Source organism: Mustela lutreola, chromosome 3, assembly GCF_030435805.1.
Source record: "Mustela lutreola isolate mMusLut2 chromosome 3, mMusLut2.pri, whole genome shotgun sequence".
Classification (NCBI taxonomy): Eukaryota; Metazoa; Chordata; class Mammalia; order Carnivora; family Mustelidae; genus Mustela; species Mustela lutreola.
In genome coordinates this window covers 113,718,416-113,738,009 of record NC_081292.1, presented here as the reverse complement: position 1 = coordinate 113,738,009, position 19,594 = coordinate 113,718,416, and the positions used below count along the sequence as shown (strand labels likewise).

The window sequence follows — 19,594 nt, the reverse complement described above, 5'->3', positions numbered from 1 at the left end:
TACATATAAGAACCAAAAAACCTACATTTATAGCTTATTTGTAAATAAAGGGAACTTTTGTCCAAATTCAGGACAGTTGGCCTTCATATTTGTTAATGGCATCTTATCACACAAAGGCATGAATCAAGCCAGATGAAATTAGCACTAATTATATAGTGCTACTAGCTATGATATTGTACATATTTATCATATGACAGCTCTCTGCTATAGTATGTTTGAAGCTTTAAATTAGTAGATGCACCACCTAGAAGACATAAGTTATAAACTATCTACTCTTAGAGAATGGTATCACACCCAAAGCATCATCAAAAATCAATTAATATTTCTCTGCAGCCTTGAAATGTTCCCTGTGTGTGTGTGTGTGTGTGTGTATTTACACCATGCACTGTTGAAACAAGTTAGCTTTGTTGCCCATAATAGATCAGGATCGTTAAAAATCACCCAAATGGAGAGCAAGTTTCCCCCTCTATGACTCCAGGATTTCTCTGCACCTGTTTTGACCTTCTCTCTCTACACAGTTATCTGCTACCTTGAAGCTATTTCTTTGCTTTCTGTAACTGGGATTTCTCCTATCACAGTTGATTGCTATGCCTAAGTGCAGTCGGCTGCATGCTGAACTTCAAGGAGACATAAATGGAGATGGTTTTACTGCTTAACGCGTTCACTGGTTGTTGTTCACATTATCGGCTCTCAGAGACTTTATGGAAGCCTAGGGTTCATTTTCTGCTGCCCATTTGGAAGCTGTAGGCACCTGGCATAGAAGTGTGTGTTGAAGAGGATAATACGCCCTTAAATGTTCTTCCCACGTATTTCCTCTGCCTCTGTGTCTGTTGCATACATTAGAAGAACATTTTCTCTACATCTTTAGCAGAAGTAAAACATAACAAGATGAGAAAACCTGTCTATTGACCTTTGGACAATCAGCAGCACGAGCTCTTCTGCTCCCCTTCTGCATTTTTTCCCATCTCAGACCTTCGTCAACTTTAACCTCTCCCAGGGGCTGGCTCTCCTGAGTGCCTTGTTCCTCCTGATGAATACAGAGGACAATTTTCTATTGATTTAAGAGTTACTTATTTCCACAGTATCAGCAATATTTCTAGATGAGACTTTTCATAAAAGTGGAGGCCTCTCATCTCCTTTGAGAAAACCTAGCAGAAGTTTAAAATGGCAAAGCAGCATTGGTGAAATGATAAATTTTCTTCAAATCACACAGATGGGGAAAAGAAAAAGATTTTAAATAGCATGTTTTAAATGCCTGGTTCACATAGCATGGATCATGTTTTGATGTCAGAAGTTTATACCATAGTGATCTAGTGTGTAAGGTCTTGCTTAAGCAAAGCAGAGGGAAGCTAAAACCAACTTTAAGGGAATGGGGTATGGGGGGGAATGGATGCCATTTTCAGCTCCCTGAACAACTGATAAGTTAATGCTAAAATTGCTTAGTTCCTTTGTATTTCTGTTTCTGCCTAAGATATGATGACATTGTCATATGTTTCCTAAATTCTTGACGGAGCTATATGTTGTTGAGTAGAAAATATAGAAGTTATATTGCCATTATTGTTCCCTGGTGGAGAAAACCGTATTAACACAGAGTATAGTTACAATTCTATTTCAAGAAACACCATCCTGTTTAACGGGGCTTCCTAGGACCTGGTTCTAGCTCTACTTCTAACTAGCTTCATAACTTCAGTAGAGTAATTTGACCTTTTTGGATCTCTGTGTGCTCGATTGTAACATAAAGGAGCAGAATTGCTTACAGTTTTATAATGCTTCTTATGGTTTGTAAAAGGCAGTGTGTTTAAACTGAAATGCATTACTTGAGTGAAGTTACAATTAAACTGTTGTAACCAGGCCATCTTGAATTTCTAACAACCAGGGTTTCGTGTTGGGGCTGTGGAGTAAACGGTCTTATGCGCCACACTGTGATCACAGTGAAGCTCTGTGGGGTTGGGCTCTCGCCATGTCTATTTTGGTTACTTGACTCTGGAGAAGTCAAGATTAGAAAAGTGCCGAGCCCAGATGAAATATTTCTGTTGAGGACAGGCAAAATTGAATACCGAGGAACTTGACTGGCAAAGGAGGCTACACTCCTCTGCAGTGGACATAAACATTATTGCTCTTGGCTCTGATGTTGTCCACTTTATGATTTATTTGAGCTAGTTTGGGAAAAAGCCTCAACAGAGAGAACTTTATGACATCCAGAATTGTTTTCACTTTTAAACAATTTCTCTGAAGAAACAGCCATCAGTAAAAACAAAAAATGGACAACAAAACAAAACAAAACAAAAACAGTGATTTGGTCTCCTTATAAACATTTTTTTAAAATTACCCATTATAGTCTTACTATGTTCCTAACCCCATCACAACATACTTTTTTTCTTTTAAGAAAATAAATACAGGATATAGAATCCATTTTATTTTAAAATTGGAAACTAAATTCATTTTATTTTTAATGATAAATATATTTGGTCAGATTGCAGAAAATCCTTTTTTTTAGGTGTACGTTTTGTTCAGTTTTGACAAGCATATATCATCGTGTAACCAAGTCAAAATTTAGAATATTTTCCTGCCCCTGAGAAGTTCCCTGATTTCCCTTTGTTGTCAGTTCTAATTTTATATCCTAAGCCCCTGGCAATGACTGATCTGATTTCTCTCCCTATAGTTTTGCCTTTTCCAGAAAATCATATAATTTTGAAGTTTGAAAGTATTTCACTTTCTGTGCCTTGTTTCTTTCATTCAGTGTCTCTTTTGAGAGGCATCCTTGCCGCCGCATGTGTCGGTAGGTAGTTCATTCGCTTTTATTGCTCAGTAATATCCCATTGTATAAAAGTACCTGTTTGTTTACTCATTCAGCTCCTCGTGGCTTTCTTCCAGTTTGGGGTGACTTTAACATTGCTATAAACTTGTGACTTTTGTGGTCTAGTTTCAGTGTTTTCATTTCCCTTGGATAGATAACCGGGAATGGGACTACAGAGTCATGTAAAAGCACACATTTAACTTTATAAGAAACCGCGACTTTTTCAAAGTAGCCGCACCATTTTGCATTCTCACTAACAGTGTGTGGGAGTTTATTCCATGTTAATAAATGCTTCTTGAAAAACAAAACACAGATATGGAAAACCACACACACCTACAAAAATAACTGGCTTAATGAATTATTCTAAGGTAACCAACATCACAAAGAAACTCTTCCTGCTACCCAGAATGCCTCCGGAGGCCTCTTCCCATTCTCAGCCTTCATCTTCCCCCAACAAGTAACTAATATCCTGTGTTCATAACTCCTTGTGTTTTTAATAGTGTTATCACTGGGGCGCCTGGGTGGCCCAGTGGGTTAAGCCGCTGCCTTCGGCTCAGGTCATGATCCCAGGGTCCTGGGATTGAGTCCCGCATCGGGCTCTCTGCTCAGCAGGGAGCCTGCTTCCTCCTCTCTCTCTGCCTGCCTCTCTGCCTACTTGTGATCTCTCTCTGTCAAATAAATAAATAAAATCTTTAAAAAAAATAGTGTTATCACTTACTGTACATTGCCAGACACTTTAGTTTAGCCTTTGCTGTTTGTTATAAAACTGGTTATGTATTTTAGGTTTCTTTTAACGACTAGGTTACCTTCTATCGCTTGCTTTTCTTTCAAAATACCTATTGAAGAACTTAGAACATTTGACCTACAGAATTTCTCAGTTTAAATTTGTTGTTTGCTATTCTTGGGGCAGTTCACCATGCTTCTCTGTTCTCCATATTTTCTGCAAATTGGCATCTGTTTCCATACCCTGCTCTTAATAATGATCTAAATAAAGAGATCAAGGAGGTTGTTATCTAAGGGGTGAAGAACTTTTCTCATATCCCCATACATTTCTTATACCACAACCAGTAACATTTGTCATGATACACATTCAGTAAATATTTGCTGGTTGAAGAATGAATGAGTGAATGAATGAATGAATAGGAGAATGAATGAATATCTTCACTGCAACAAGAAGGTGCAGCCAGCATTGTACTATGAAATATTTAGGTTAAACAAGGAAGAATTTTAAAGATAGTGTGTTTATGATAGAAACTGGCTTCCAAGAGAGAGGTTGTAAAGAGTGGCCATTCCTGTGAATCTTTTAAAATTTTGATAATAGTCATCATTCTTAGAGTTATAAACCATGATAGCCTGGGAGGATGAAGACCCAATTTCCCATTTCTGGGCTTCTATGATAGAGTACTCACCTATAAAAGATGAGTTGCCTTTTCTTTTCTTTTCTTTTCTTTTTTTTCAGAATATTCTTTGCAGAATTCCTGTCTGCAGGGCACTAAATGGAATTTGGTGCATTAAAAGTTTACTTCCCATAGGGTAAAGTTTACTTTCAGAGAGTGTTTTATGACCTTCAGATAACATTTATATGAGTGCTTCTGTGGTGGCATATGGGGCAAATGCATTGCAGCAGTCTGAGGGGAAGGCTGATTTTCTGATCACCTTTTCAGTCTATAGGCAGTGCCTTTAATGAACTATCTGTGCAGAGTGTCTCTGAAAGCTGGTTGTAAATACTTGAAACTATTCTTTGGGTTCCTTTGTGTAATTTGTGAAGAATTATTCAGTGAAGATGGTTCTTGTTTATAAATGTCTACATCTGCTGTTAATGAACAGCCTGGAGCTTTTAGGAATGCTTCCCCAAAAATAAAGCAGGGAATTAGCTCTGCTGCAGTTACGGGCTCCTGACAAAAGAAATGTGTTGTGGTTTTCATTAAATTGTGTTTCAGATTTTTTTGCACATTTCCTCTGACCAAAGCTTTTCACCTATCATTTGGAGGAGTAGCAAGTGACAGGATATATTTTCACAAAATGCAAAGATGAGTTTCTTTTGCTATATTTAGTCTCTATAACATTCAAGCTGTTATATCTTATAATAAGCATTTTTCTTATTATTGATAACAACATGTACAAAAATGATCACGTTTTACACTTCTTTATTTTGCAGTGTTTCCAAAACTGTTCCTTACATTATGTCATTCAGTTTTCACTCTAGCCTTTGTGGGGTAAGCAAAGCATATTGTGATATCATAATTTTAATAAAAATCACTATTGAACCTTACAGAAATTAAAGTTACTTCCTCGTGGTCCTGTGCCTAGGTGAAGTCCCAATCTAGACCATGGGACTTTTGGTGTCTGGTCAGATCCTGTCTATTCCCTCATTAATTCATTTTTGTAGTTTATGATCACTGATAGAAAATGAAGGTTCAAATGATATTAGAAGCAATTGTATTACATTAGATTTCAGCCTTGATCATAAGTTTAGACATTCTGCCACTGACAGCACTTCTTAAACGTGATCACCTCTTGACGGAGGTTGCACCTAAGAGGAACTTGGGCCAAAGTGATAAATGAAATTATATCATGTCACAGGGAGAACTTTGTAGCCACTCTTTTTCCATTTCAGAATTCAAAAGAAATTTCAGTAGTTATCTCTCTTTAGTGCCGTGCCTCTTTTATTGCCTCTATTTTCTTAGTATATTTTTACATTGTATTATCAAACCAGCTGGACTGGTGATTAAATTGGTACTTCCAGACATTTAGACTGCCACCAAAATACAATTATATTTATTATCTGAACTGTGTGGTCATTGAATTTAGCTGAAATGACCCAGATTTGCCCTTTGCTGTGGGCTTGGACAGTATGTATTTAGCTAATAAAACCCAGTTCCAGATTCACATTCTTGCTGATGTTTTTAAAAAACATTCCACTTTCCTCAATTAGTATATAGACTGTGTATACATAAGTGTATTTTTTTTCTTATTAGTGGTTTTGGATTTCAATATGATATATTCCATCAGTAGGCTGTGAAGTTTTTATTGCTCTTGCATGATATATACTAGGTGCTCAGTAAATGATGAAATAATAAATATTTTCAATTGGCCATGTTGCTGTATTAAGATAACATTTATTGAACCCCTGCTCTAGATGACATCTGCCTATTCTGGTATATCCTATTTACCTTAATAATTTTCAGATTCCTAAATTATTTTATTTTTATTCAGTTTTTAAATTTCCCACTCAGTATCCTCGCACAATGAGTAAGATGTTGCAGGAACTACTAAGATTGAAGTTCGACAATTAAAACAAAAATAGTGACAAAATTGGTTTGACGGTGCTAAGCAAGGTGGAAGAACACAAAATAAGTGAGTCATTTCCCCTCTCCCTAAGGAGGTTATGATAAAGAAAGAGTCACACTTGGAAACACACACACACACACACACACACACACAAACTAATGTTAGATGAAATCATATCTTTGCTGCAAGAAAGGAAGAAAAAAAAATGACCGAAGAAAAACTCTGTGAGCCAGAAAGGGATTTATTTGAGATGACTATCGAAGCATGTGTAAGTGAAGGAGGATTTAATACAGAACTGAAGGTGGGCATTTTAGGTTAAGAGAACAGAACACAAAGATAGGTCTAAAGGTGTGAGTATTCATGATGGGTTTCAGAAGCTACTAACGGTTGTGTACGGCTCACGCTCAGTTCCTCTAAGGCCCTTATCTGCACACTGGCTGTTTGAATTCAGGCCTTCATCATCCCCTTGCATCTTAGGTAGTGAAAGAATGCCTGGCTTACTTTTGCAGGTTGATCTTATGAATATCTCAATCACACAAGTCAATCTTACTTTGAACCCTTTCCAGAAGCCCAGCGGTCACCTTTGATGTCAGAAAACACTCTAAGAATTGATTTCTATTCCCTCAGCAATTCACACGATTGTCAAGAGATTCCCCAGTGAAGTAGTAATATATTTAGTATACTTCCAATATGCATGACACATAGAACGCTCACAAGTCTTTTGCCTTTTCAGAAACAATCACCAAATACACACTATGCTATCAGGAAATACCCTACAGGTCTTTGTAATAGATTTGAGTGGCTTCAAAATTCTACAGATGCAGACTTCCTAAGCAGTCTCTGTTGAGTAAAGAATTGAATAGCAGAGTAGTAAGGCTGTAGTTACTGCCTCAATGCATGTAAAGCCCAGTTTAGGAAAGGCCAGGACCTTGGAGGTTGCAATGACAAGGAGAACATCCATCATTTAATAAAACCTGGGAAGGAGAAGGATGAAGTCTAAATGCACCAGGAGAGAACTCTCAGATGTGAAATGCAACAAAGTTGCACAGTTTGAAACTTCTATGATGACCCTTTAAACTTAAGGCATATGAGATACATCTGTTTAACTCATTTTTTTAAATTAACATTTAAAGGTACCAGTATCAGGTACTATTCTAGGTACCAGGGATATAGCAGTGAAACAAAACAGAAAAATGTCCCTTTCTCATAGAGGAAGCAGAATATTAACTGGAATTTAATTCTTACAGCAACCTTCCATGTAAGATATTCCTATTTTTTGAAGACTTTTTTAATTTAAATTCAATTAGCCAACATATAGTATATCATTAATTTCAGAGATATTCCTATTATCTCTCTTTTATAGATGGCAAAACTGGACCTATGTGGATTAAATAATTTGTCCATTGTCATACATCTTGAATATATCATAGATGCAATTTGAAATCAGGCAGCCTGGCTGTTAACCATTAATCTGTGTGGTTTCCTGTTATCCACAAAAGAGAAAATGAGCTATTGTTTACTGGGTATTGACCTTGTACCCTTTGGGGGTTTGGGGAGTGCTTTAAACATGTAATCTCATCACTTACAATTCCATGAGGAAATATTAGCATTCATATTTTATAGTAAGAGAAATAAAGCCCAATGAAGTTAAATGATTTTCAGAAGGTCACATGGCCGCTAACCAACCGAACTAGGATTCAATTCAGTTTTTTTTGTCCCTTGACATATATTATTTTCCTATTGTATGCAGTAAAAATTAATAAATGTTAAGATTATCAAAGAGTCAGTATTTACTTCAGTCTTTGTGTTTGGAGAAAGTAAAGACAGGGTTTGGGATATATGTTACCTTCTGAAATTTTTCTTTCAGTGTCTTTGAGACCCTATAGTGTGTCTACTGATTTCTTGGGATCTATTATACATGATGAAAAGTTTCTTTCTCATTTAGTTATAAGACACAAGATGTTGTTTTAAGCATGTGTTTTCAAGTCAATTCACTCAGAAACTTACAAAACTTTATAATAATTAAATTCATATATCAGCATGTCCTTTTCCGAAGTTGCTTGATTAATGAACTTTTAACAACTTGAGAAGTTGATCTGTAGTTAAACTTGAAATGAATGCTGGATGCAAATATGGTGTTTTATGGTGTTCACCATCCTTCCCACTGTACTGCTTCTCCAAAATACTCATCTAGGTTTCCTTCTTATTTTCAATGTTTCAATCAGTATTTTCCCCTATTTCCATATAAATGTAATCATCAAGTTACCAGAAGAAAGAGAAACATGTACCAGGTAGAGAAAAGAGGATGTTTATTATGGTATAATTTATCTAAGATGGAAGTGACTGGGATTTGTGCACATGTATATTTATGTACGTGTAAAATACATAGAAAGAGACCTATTTATAAGGATGAAGTAAAACTTTAAAAAAATAGCTATTTTTAGATATTCAGAGAGAATAGAAAATGGAACAAGAGTAGAAGCTAGGGGCACCTGGATGGCTCAGTGGGTTAAGCCTCTGCCTTCGGCTCAGTTCATGATCTCAGGGTCCTGGGATCGAGCCCTGCATCGGGCTCTCTGCTCAGCGGGAAGCCTGCTTTCCCCCTCTCTCTCTGCCTGCCTCTCTGCCTGCTTGTGATCTCTCTCTCTCAAATATATGCATAAATAAAAAATCTTAAAAAAAAGAGTAGAAGCTAGATTTCTCTGAATAAACTTTAAGGATTTGACTTTTTAAATATATGAATATTTAATATAATTATTACATAACATCTAATTTAAAATTTCCTAAAATTTTTTGTTGTGTGAAAATACAACAAAGCAAATGCATCTAACTACAAATTTATTTGGTGACAAAACTACACATGCATAAATCATTCAAAGTGACTTCCACCCATAGAAGTTTATATATTCATAGGAGGATGTATTAATGAGAAACACACACACACAAACTCAAAACCCAAAGCAAAAAAATATGGTATATTGTACACCTAAAACTAGTGCAATGTTATTTGTCAAATAAAAATAAAAATGGGGAAAAAAAGAAGTTCAATTATATAAAAAATGTAATTATTTTCATAATCATATGTTTGGAGATAGTGTTGATGTTGTCATCTTGAGACACTTGTTAAAAGATCCTGGATCACTTATGATCCAATTTGAAAAGCCTTCTACCAGTCAAAAATGTCTTCATTCATGCATCAGTAAGAATAATGATTGCAGTGTATTGAAATGCATCAGCTATGTTGAAATCCTTTTACCCTCAAGATACAAAACAACCCTAACACAACTTTTGGAGGATGTTAGGGAACTAACCCATTATTTTAAAAGCTGATAAATAACGGAAAAGAATCAAGCACTTATCTTGTCTGTCTTTTAAGAACTGTAACTAAATTGCTGTTGACTGCGGAGCAAGTTTCTCTGTAGAGGATATAGCAGCTAATAAATGAAAAAAGAATGATACAAATTAGAGTATATTTTGCAACTCCTCATGAAATAATGAGTAGGCGGTGCTCACCATTGGCTGAAAACATCACAGAGAGAGTTTCTGTTATGTGTTTGATAGAAATACTCCACAGCATCTATGAAAACATCTTGCCAAAAAGATGAACTTGAATCTAATCAAGCCAGTAGATCTAATGACCAGTTTTGGGAGACATCATGAGAATAGGTTGGGCAAAATCCAAGCTATGGGAAATTTTACAGGAAAAACAACCTGGTTTCTTCAACAAACAAACTAAAAAAAAAAAAAAAAAAAAAAAAAAAAAAAAAAAAAAAAAAAAAAAGACTAAAGAGGTGAGAAAACCCCTATTTAAGAGTCTAAGGAGACATTGTGGGGACCTTATTTCGAGCATGATTTAAAGAAACAGTAAAAAGAAAACAGAGGAGATATTGGGAAATCTGAGATTGGTTCAAAGATTTGTAGACTTTCTGATCATTTGATAGAGTTCATGTTTTTAAGTGTGGTGATATATGGATACATTTTTTAAAAGAATGCTTTACATTCTAAATACATAAACTGATATAAGTATGTGATTTGCTTTCAATAATTGGGAGCGAGAAACAGGAGTAAAGATGGAGCTCACTGGCCTTGAGTTAGTTATAATTAAGTTATATATGGGGCATATGAAAGTTTCTTATATGCTTTAATTTCTGCTTTTGTAGGAGTTTATCATTTTTCATTAAAAAAACACAAAGAGGGGCGCCTGGATGGCTCAAGTTGTTTAAATATCCAACTCTTGATTTTGGCTCAGGTCATCTCACAGTTATGGGATTGAGCCCCACCTCAGGCTCCATGCTCAGCATGGAGTCTGCTTGTCTCTCTCCCTCTGCCCTTCCCCTGACTGTTCACATGCTCTGTCACTCTCTCTCTCTCAGTTAAATAAATAAAATCTTAAAAGAGAAAAAGAAAAAACCCCTCAGAAACATATTGTTTCTTGTTGTAGATTATTAGTTGTAATCTGAGTTTTGCTAAAGAAAATAACAAAATTTAATCCAATTGCTTTCTCATTTATATGCCTGTAATTTTTAAAAGTTGATTTCAGTAGACCCCTCACATGTATGGGGCCTAGGGCAAGTGTACAAATGGTGGCCACATGCCCCATGTCTAAATACGCAGACGTTGTAAAGCAAGCTAGCAAACTGCCACATGAAGCATTTTCTACTTCCTTACCTTGATAAACATACCTTTATCAGGTCCTGGAAAACCAAATTTTAAAATTCTCTGGTATCTTGGTGTTTTTTCTGGCTCATGGTGGTACCAGACAGCCAGTTCCTAACTCCCAGGCTGCAGCCCAGTCTTTTGGTCATCTCCCTTTCTCTCCCTGTCCCAGGCCTTATATTCCTATACCACTGGGGGCCTTAGTGCACCCCACATACATCCCAGTTTTTAGGTCTCTACCTTGTCCACACTCCCTGTCTGCTACTACTTCTTGGAACGTAGGTATAACTGGAGACCTGTGCTGGTCCTGGGAGCAGGCTCAGGGCCATCTGGAAGGAAATTCCTGGCTCACAAGTACCCAGAGCATCATGAGGGGAGGCACAGACCTTATATGGGCACATCCTTTTGACCCTAAGGAGTCCTCACTTGGTGGAAAACAGGAGTTATAAGAGCATCAGCACGGAGCCCTCTGGGACTCATGGCCCAGAGCTTGATATCTCATGCCTAGGACAGGGCTCTGTTACATTAGATTCTACAACTCCTATAAGAAACCTTTAATTTTGCTCCCATGGTTTGATATATTTTATTGCTTTTTATATTTGGCTTTACAAAGATTGACAACACTTTAAATGAAATACAAACTGAACATTAGTTGTCTTATAAAAATTATTTTTTGCTCTCAAAGTATATTTAGCAACTTCAAAGGCTTTAGCTGCTTGTTCAGTTTGTAGAATTAACACCAGCTCAAAACATATTCAAGAAAAAAAAAACATTTTTTTTCAAACCATACTTGAAGAGATGATTCTTGTTTGACCAGCATCCAAGGTAGGGGCATTGGCCAATGCCTGAGCTCTACAACACCATTGCTGTTGTGCTCAGCTAGGGAGACACTATCCTGATAAGTTGGCAGGAGACTTTCCCTGAAGAAGGAAGTATAGTCTTGTGGAACAGCTGGAAACAGAATTCAGCAAGGATAACTGCTTTGATTGCCCTCTAGCCTATCATTTGGGGACATGCTTCATACTAAAAATTGATGAAAGTATAAGGCCAGCAGTAGCCTCCATGGAAACATCTGGCTCTGGGTCAGCTCTAATAGGAAAGAGGCAATCCTCTATGAGACAGTCAGCTTCACCATAGTGGCCTTGGGTCCAATATAGTGGCATCTGGACATTTGTAGGAGGCAAATTATAGGGTAGTTCTGACATAATTTTATGTTAACCTAAATAGCTGCTACTCATCTGTCTGCACAAAGGCATAGAAAAGATTCTAATATTTTTATGCCTTCCTGAAAGTGGCATTTCCATTATTGCTGCTGGTGGTTACAGCTTAAAGTTTGCTTCGGAAGTATAGCTGCTAATTATACTGTTAATCTGTTCCTTCTGCAGATAGTCAAGTGTTTTTACTGTGTGCTATCAGGCACTGTCCCAGACATCCTGTGACTAAAAGGGCCTGTGTTTGGAGGGTGTGTTTACTTAATCTTTGCAGTTTACCAGTGAAATCAATAGTGTCATACCTATTTAAGGACAAGTAAACTGAGGTTCCGAGAGCTAAGGCCATAAAACATAGTACTTCCATATTGTACTTCCGAAGTTTTATACTCTTTCTAGATGTCTTACTGCCCTTGATCTTCCCATTTTCTTGAATGGAGAATTTTGCCCTTGTGTATCCCAACCAGAATTCTGTTTCAGCGTCCTCTCATATACTCCCTTAATTCACTTGTAATCTTGGTTTCTATTTTGGGGAAGCTTCTAATACCCTGCTGTGCCCCTCTATTCCTAGAGTTAAAATGTTGTGTGATTTTTCACTAATTTACCTTTCATTCTGTGGTCACTGTTTTGTATTTTTTATCTAACCATTTAACTAGTTGTAAGAGTTCAGTATGAATGGGGCTCTTGAGTGCAATTGGAACTAGTTACAATGAAGAAGCAGCAGCTTCACTTATATCATTCTTCCCCACACCAAAGGAACCAGGGCACAATCTGCTTTGGGTCATGCTTTTGTGATGGAGAATATCTTTGTTTCCATAGAGACAGAGGCAAAGAGGCATGAGAGAGTGATCATCATAGTGGTATTTGTAGGATGTTGTTCTACCTGTAGAAATTCCACGTGGCTGTCATGAAGATCTGGTTCACAGTGACTAAATGGCAATGAGCCAATCTTTCCACTCGTTGATTCATATATATACTCATCTCCCCCCAAACCATGTGGGACTTATACTTTTTGTCTATCCCCTTGGTCTGGGAATGTAACTGCTATCCAATGAGTATTTTCTGGTTGATAAATTAGATAAACAGTGGCAGTGATTAGGTGTGGTTTTAGCCAAGTAAGTCCAGGCCTCAATGAGGTCTGGCTCAGGACGGGTACCTGGACAGGTAATTCTACGGTGGAAGTCTGCTTTTAAAGGCCATTTGTTCCCACCAATAAATTCTGAATTCACTTTCATTTACATTGATCAGAGTAGAGAGTATGTGGGGACAGACCTCTCCTCTCTTTCTATCACTTGGGGTGTGTTATAGACTAAATTATATCCCCACCAAAATTTATATGTTAAAGCCCTAACCTCCAATGTAACTATAAAGTCATAGGGCCTTTGGAGGGTGGGGCAGGTAAACAAGGTTAAATGAGGTGATAAGGGGGGGCCCTAATCTGACAGGACTATGATCTTATAGGAATAGGAGGATGCATCTCTCAGGCACATTCTGTCTCCAGGTACACACAGAAGAAAGGCAGTGTGAGCACACAGTGCGAAGGTAGCTGTCTGCCAGCCAGGAAGAGAGTCCTCACCAAAACCCAACCCTGATCACCCCCTTGACCTTGGGATTCTAGCCTCCAGAACTTTGAGAAAATAAAGTTTTATTGTTTAGTCACCCAGTCCGTGATGTTGCGTAATGGCAGCCCTAGCCGACTAACCCAGCAAGTGAGAGCAGACATGCAGTGTGGTACCCTGCCTTCATACTTTCCATGTGGCATACTTCTTGGGATCACAGATGAGAAAAGTCATGGATTGTGTGTAACTTCCAACATGCCACGCCACTTCCTTTCTGTTTAAGAAAGCACAACAGGAAATATGTGGGTGAGGCTAATATGCTTACCCAAAATGATAATCCCCTTTATTTCACCCTAACAAATAGATGCGCTGGGTTATTAAAATGTCATGATACTTCTCTCCTGGTTGTCAAAAGCTTAGATTTCTCTAGCCATCTTCTCAGTGCCTCTGCACTAATAAATTCATTCTCTAATACTGCAGGACGCCCCACCATCCAGAACCTGGGACAGCAGCAACCCCTTGGCCAGAGTTCTTTCAGGCTGGTGGGTGCCTGGGACCTATTTGTTGTTAAGACTTTATCACTCCTGCTTATTTTAGAAATAAACCTGAACTAGCTTTTTTAAAGTATGTCATTTGCAAACTTCAGGACTTAATTAGTAACAAGTAACTAGAGGTATTTTGCAATTGGTTGCAAGTCACAATGCCACCATTCAGAACTGTTGCAGGAGCCCACCAAAGGAAATCAAGTCCATGAATGAGATCATTTTAAGCATGTAAGAGCCTGGTTTATGAACATCTCCTGCAATGCTGTGGGGGATGAGGGATGATAGTAAACCCCAGTTACTGCAAGGCTGGCAGATGATGAGTAATGTGCCCTTTTTTTTTTTTTTTTTTTTGGCTCTTTGATTGCATTTCTTTTTCTCCTCTGAAGCCTTCTTGTATCAAGTCCAAGGAAATGAGTAATTTGTGTCAGCTAGGAGCAGAATCAGAATAATTTATTTACTTGAATGACCACGTTTCTGTGGCTACTTGGCACAATAATTTGAATTTTATGTTGCTATTATTTTTTTCTTAGCTTCATTTTAGAACTCTCCTTAACATATTTGCATAAAAATATTTTAATATTTGGTTTCCTAATTTTTTTGAAGGAAAAAAAAAACTTGATTCCATTGAGAATGCCTAATGAGATAAATTCTTTTTTTTTTTAAGATTTTATTTATTTATTTAACAGAGAGAGCTAGCACAAACAGGGAGAGCAGAAGAGGGAGAAGTAGGCTCCCCGTTCAGCAGGGACCCTGATGCAAGGCTCGATCCCAGGATCCTGCAATCATGACCCCAGCTAAAGGCAGATGATTAACCAACTGAGCCACCCAGGCACTCCTGGAACAAATTCTTGATAAATAGTTTCATATCCTTAATTATTAGAATTTGAAAGAGCACTTCAATTGAAAAAGACCTTCAAAAGTACCAAACTCAAAATTATTATAGCTGTTTTTTTTTTAAAGATTTTAATTTATTCATTTGACAGAGAGAGACACACAGTGAGAAAGTGGGAGTGGAACAGGGAGAAGCAGGCTTCCTGCTGAGCAGGGAGCCCAGTGTGGTGCTCCATCCCAGGACCCTGGGATCATGACCTGAGACAAAGGCAGACGCTTAATGACTGAGCCACCCAGGTGCCCTTATAGCTGTTTGTTGTTGTTGTTGTTTGTATTTTGTGTATTTTGTGTTTTGTTTTGTTTTTGTAGCATATAGGTATCCTTAAATGAAACATAGATTTTTAAAGCCTTTACAAAGATTTAAATGAAATTTTAAAAATAGAGCTACATTACAAATTTAACACTTTCTAGTGTTCTACTTTCCCTATCTTTGGGCAGTAACTATTTAATAGCTCTTTATATTTGCAAGCACACAGGAGATGAAATTCTCTACAGAAAACATTACTGATGTAATGGTTGAGAGTTGCTGATTCCTTGATTTAGTACTGAAAATAATTTACAATATTTTGGTTTCACCAGCACAAATTATTTCTAAATTGCCTTGTAGAATTTTGTTTCTATAAATTCTGTAGCACACATCATCTCATCCAAGTTTAAATATCTGGCTCTATAACTTTTAGATACATTACAGCCAAGAAAATATCTGAATTCTAGAAAGCACTTTTATCCTGAGGTATTCAGAGATTTTTTTTTTTAAGATTTTTTATTTATTTGTTTGACAGAGAGGAATCACAAGTAGATGGAGAGGCAGGCAGAGAGAGAGAGGGTAGCAGGCTCCTTGCTGAGCAGAGAGCCCGATGCGGGACTCGATCCCAGGACCCTGAGATCATGACCTGAGCCGAAGGCAGCGGCTTAACCCACTGAGCCACCCAGGCGCCCACGATCTGAGATTTTTTTCTTCATTCTCAAGAGGAGTTTGGTGGAATTGCTTCTTTTACAAATACCATGCAAGAATGAATGTTTGGACCTTAACAAAGATCTGGAAGAAGATAAAAGAGAATACATATAGGTAGACTTGATTAAAAAAAAAAATAAAGGCCACAATAATTTCTCTCAAATATTAAAGAAAATTTTATGTAAGAACGATCATTATAGTGAGAGTGGAATCTATCTCTTTCTTTTTCCTTCCTTCCTTCCTTCCTTCCTTCTTTCTTTCCTTTCTATTCATTCATTCATTCATTCATTCATTCAGGTTGAAAACTTGCAGTGTGCTGATAAACTTCTGTGATCCTAGATCAGGATAAAAAAAGAGATATTTCTGTCAGCGTATGGTTCTTTGTCTCTCAAGGAGTTCCCTGGAAGACTGTTGTTAAAAAGAGAGATGCTATTCTGGAATGTTGACTTGAAAACACAGATACTATCTTTTGGCATTCCTCAGTCTTACTCAGTGCCGGTTAAACCCTGACTAAAAGGCCCATTCATTGTCTTGGCAGGTATTTCTGAGTAATTGCTATGTATAATTTTCAGACTTCTGTGATTAGGACAGACACAGAGGAGAATTATGCACACTACATAGTTAATTTTAAATTAAAACCTGTGGATCCCAGAACACAGGAAACTAAGATGGTCTTCAAATTAGTGAAATTATTAAATGTTCTTCTTCCTTGAAGAAGAGTCAGTAAAAGAAGGGAAGGAAACATGAATTATGGCATGAGGGGTTTAGGCTTGAAGTAGTATAACTCTATCCTAATGGGAAAGATAGTTACATATTAAAGAGACTATTGGAAAGAGACTCATTCCTTTAAATGATAGGAATGGTTAAGTGTTTTTCTTACCTAGGCCAGGGAGGTAATCTAAATAATGCTTATCGGTTAGTTCCTACCTAAGAGAATATGGCTTTTAGACGGACATAAATAAGAAGATGATGAAATGAATCCTAACTAAAACATTTAGGTGAGGTTCTGACTTATTTCTTAAAGGTCTATTTTCCTATTAGATTTGAGCTTCCTAAGGGAGAGGTTCTACCCATGTATAACTGTATTTGTGGAACTTAGCATAGGACTCACCTCATAGTGGGTGCTCAGTAAGTGTCTGACTGGAGGTGCTCATCATGGACAGGTTCCCAGGACTATTGGGCAGTGGGGGAGATTGTTAAGTCCATTTCTCCCCTTCATGCAGGTGGGTCACTATTATACAAAGCTCTCCATATGAGAATTCAGCAAGTGAGCATATAAATTGACTAACATTAAATTAATGCATTTATTGATATTTTGTGCCATTTCATTCATTGCAAATCTTCTTTAAAAAGTGAGCTACTCTGCTTCTTTTGAGGTAGAATCCAAATTTCTAAAATGAAATTAATACTATATCCTACAACTTTGCAATAATACAGCTTTCATGCAAAGTAAAATGCATGGGTGTGAAGTTTCTGATTTGGTTTGGAGACATAGCCATGAACCACTAAATCAGTGGAAGCCCATCAGTGCCCTTCTAGCCTGTAGCCTATAAAGTTAGGTGATGACAGGAGACTATGGGGGCATGGGTCCTACTTCCCTTTGGGACTTTGCAGAATAGACAGAGTTTGCTGTGGCTTTACCTGGAAGCAGCAAGAGTGTTTAGATGATCCCTTCTGACCCAGTGTTTTGGAAGCTTTGGTAATTTAAAAGTGATCTTTCCACACTACATCCTTTGGGATTCAGGCAGCAATAGAAAAGGCTAAAAATTCCCCCCATATAAGGCCAGGTTAACAAAAAGATTGACATTTGAAAAGAGTGAGACAATAGCATGTATTGGAAAACCTACCAAACTGATTTTTATTCTGGCTTCAGCCCTATGAATAAGATACTAAATGACCTTGAGCAATTCCCTTAATTTCCTGGGGCCTCAGTTTCCTTCTTTCTACCATAAATTCTTGGGTTCTTTCTTATTGTAACATTTTATGAGTCAATAAAAAATTTCAAACTTCCAAAGCAGCTGTTTTCTCAATTCTGGTCTCTTTCAATAGTCTGGTCTAACCATATTTCTAAAACCTGCTATTTTTACCGTCACACAAGTTCTGCCTCACCACTTCCAAAATAGCATTTAAGAAAAAGAAGAAATTCATTACTGAAAAATGACTGAACACAAATATCACTCTTCCTATGTTTTCTGAAACAGGCTGACCTTTATTTGGCATCTGCATGAATGGGAACAAAGCATTTATCTCCCCTCTGGAGAGTGGGTAAAAATAAAAAATAGCACCTGGGCAGGTGCCTAATAGGTATGACTCAAATAATTGCCACAAAGCAGGTCCTGATGCCTTTGAAAAGATGTGGTGGGGTGGCCCCTGGCCCCTCTTTCTCAGTAGCTCCTAAGTGTCATCTCCTAGTATAGCCCACACTTTGCTTTCCTCTTCCAATACAGTCAGCTTCTTTTTTTAACAGAAGACATCTGCCAAGGAAGAGAAGGAATAAACTAAGGATAGTGGGTAGGTGAGAAGAGCACATATGGTTGTATTTTGGCTCGAGTGATCAGGATTTATGTTTTATTTCCATGCTTGTGAAAGCTTAATATAAACATGTAGAGTGAGGAACAGGAAAAAACACACAAAACACTTTTAAGCTAAGAACATAAGTGGGAAGTTTAAATATAGCAATAACAAAGACATTTTCTTAAACAGGTACAGGGATCCACCCTTCTGACCTTCTGTCCATTTGCTCATGGTCCTGTCCAAGCATGTAGTGAACAGTAGTTGGGATTTACTGGATTTTAATCATGGAACCCAGCATGCTGTTTTAGGGTTTGGTGGTACCACTGTTTGGCATGTCAAATGCTATTAGATTGGCTATGTCTCATTTGCTTGAATGAAAAATCTACTAATGCAAATAAAATGGCTAAAACAGACACAGCCCGAGTTTGCGTGACAGAGGAAGGGAAGCCACATAAAGAGTTCCAAAAAGTAGGTAGACCCAAAGAAATGCTCCCAAGTAGAGTGATGACGTGAGATGGATAAAGTAACATTTTCATCTAAATCTATCCTCTTAAAGAAGAGAACAGTTAGAATCTCCCCAACTAAAACCAGGAGAACACACAAAAATTATGTCCATGTGTGCATTGTCCTTCTGAACCAGCCAGTAAATAAAAGAGTAATAATGTCCCTTAGCAAATCTAGGATGAAATGATTTTAAGTATCTGTATTCCCTGGTTGAAGGTTAAAAATAAAGGATAAGTCCTAAGAGGATATATCTGTACCATTTTCAATGAGGAAAAAAAATTAGGTGCAATTAGTACGAAGACTCTATAAAGATGTTTGTAAAAGTATGAAGAATTAAAAGTACAGAGCAGAAAACACAAGAAGACAATGTTATTTTTTTAGAAAATAAAATGAATGAGTATTTGCATGTGTCCAAAAGACAGAAGAAGATTCTCCAAGAGGAGGAGGCCTGCAGAGGGTTGGGGATCAGGCATCTGGTAGGAGAGCTGGGAAATCATTGCCAGCTCTTTCCTTCAGCCTTCCTTACAGAGGTTACTAGGCAAAGGATGCTAATACAGCAACTGTTCATGATCAGCTGGGTGAGTTCTCTCCTGGAGCAAGCAGGTAAAGGCATACTTCAATAACAGAATGGGGTGAAATCATTGAGGTTTGATGAAAGTTTTTTAAGAGCCCTG

The 19,594-nt window shown here is 37.5% G+C and overlaps 1 protein-coding gene across 8 annotated transcripts in view; it reads left to right on the top strand.

Moving 5' to 3' along the window:
* The window catches only part of NCKAP5 (NCK associated protein 5), an 891,925-nt gene that overhangs the window by 451,346 nt on the left and 420,985 nt on the right, over positions 1-19,594 (top strand). The gene's annotated exons all lie outside the window — the stretch shown is intronic.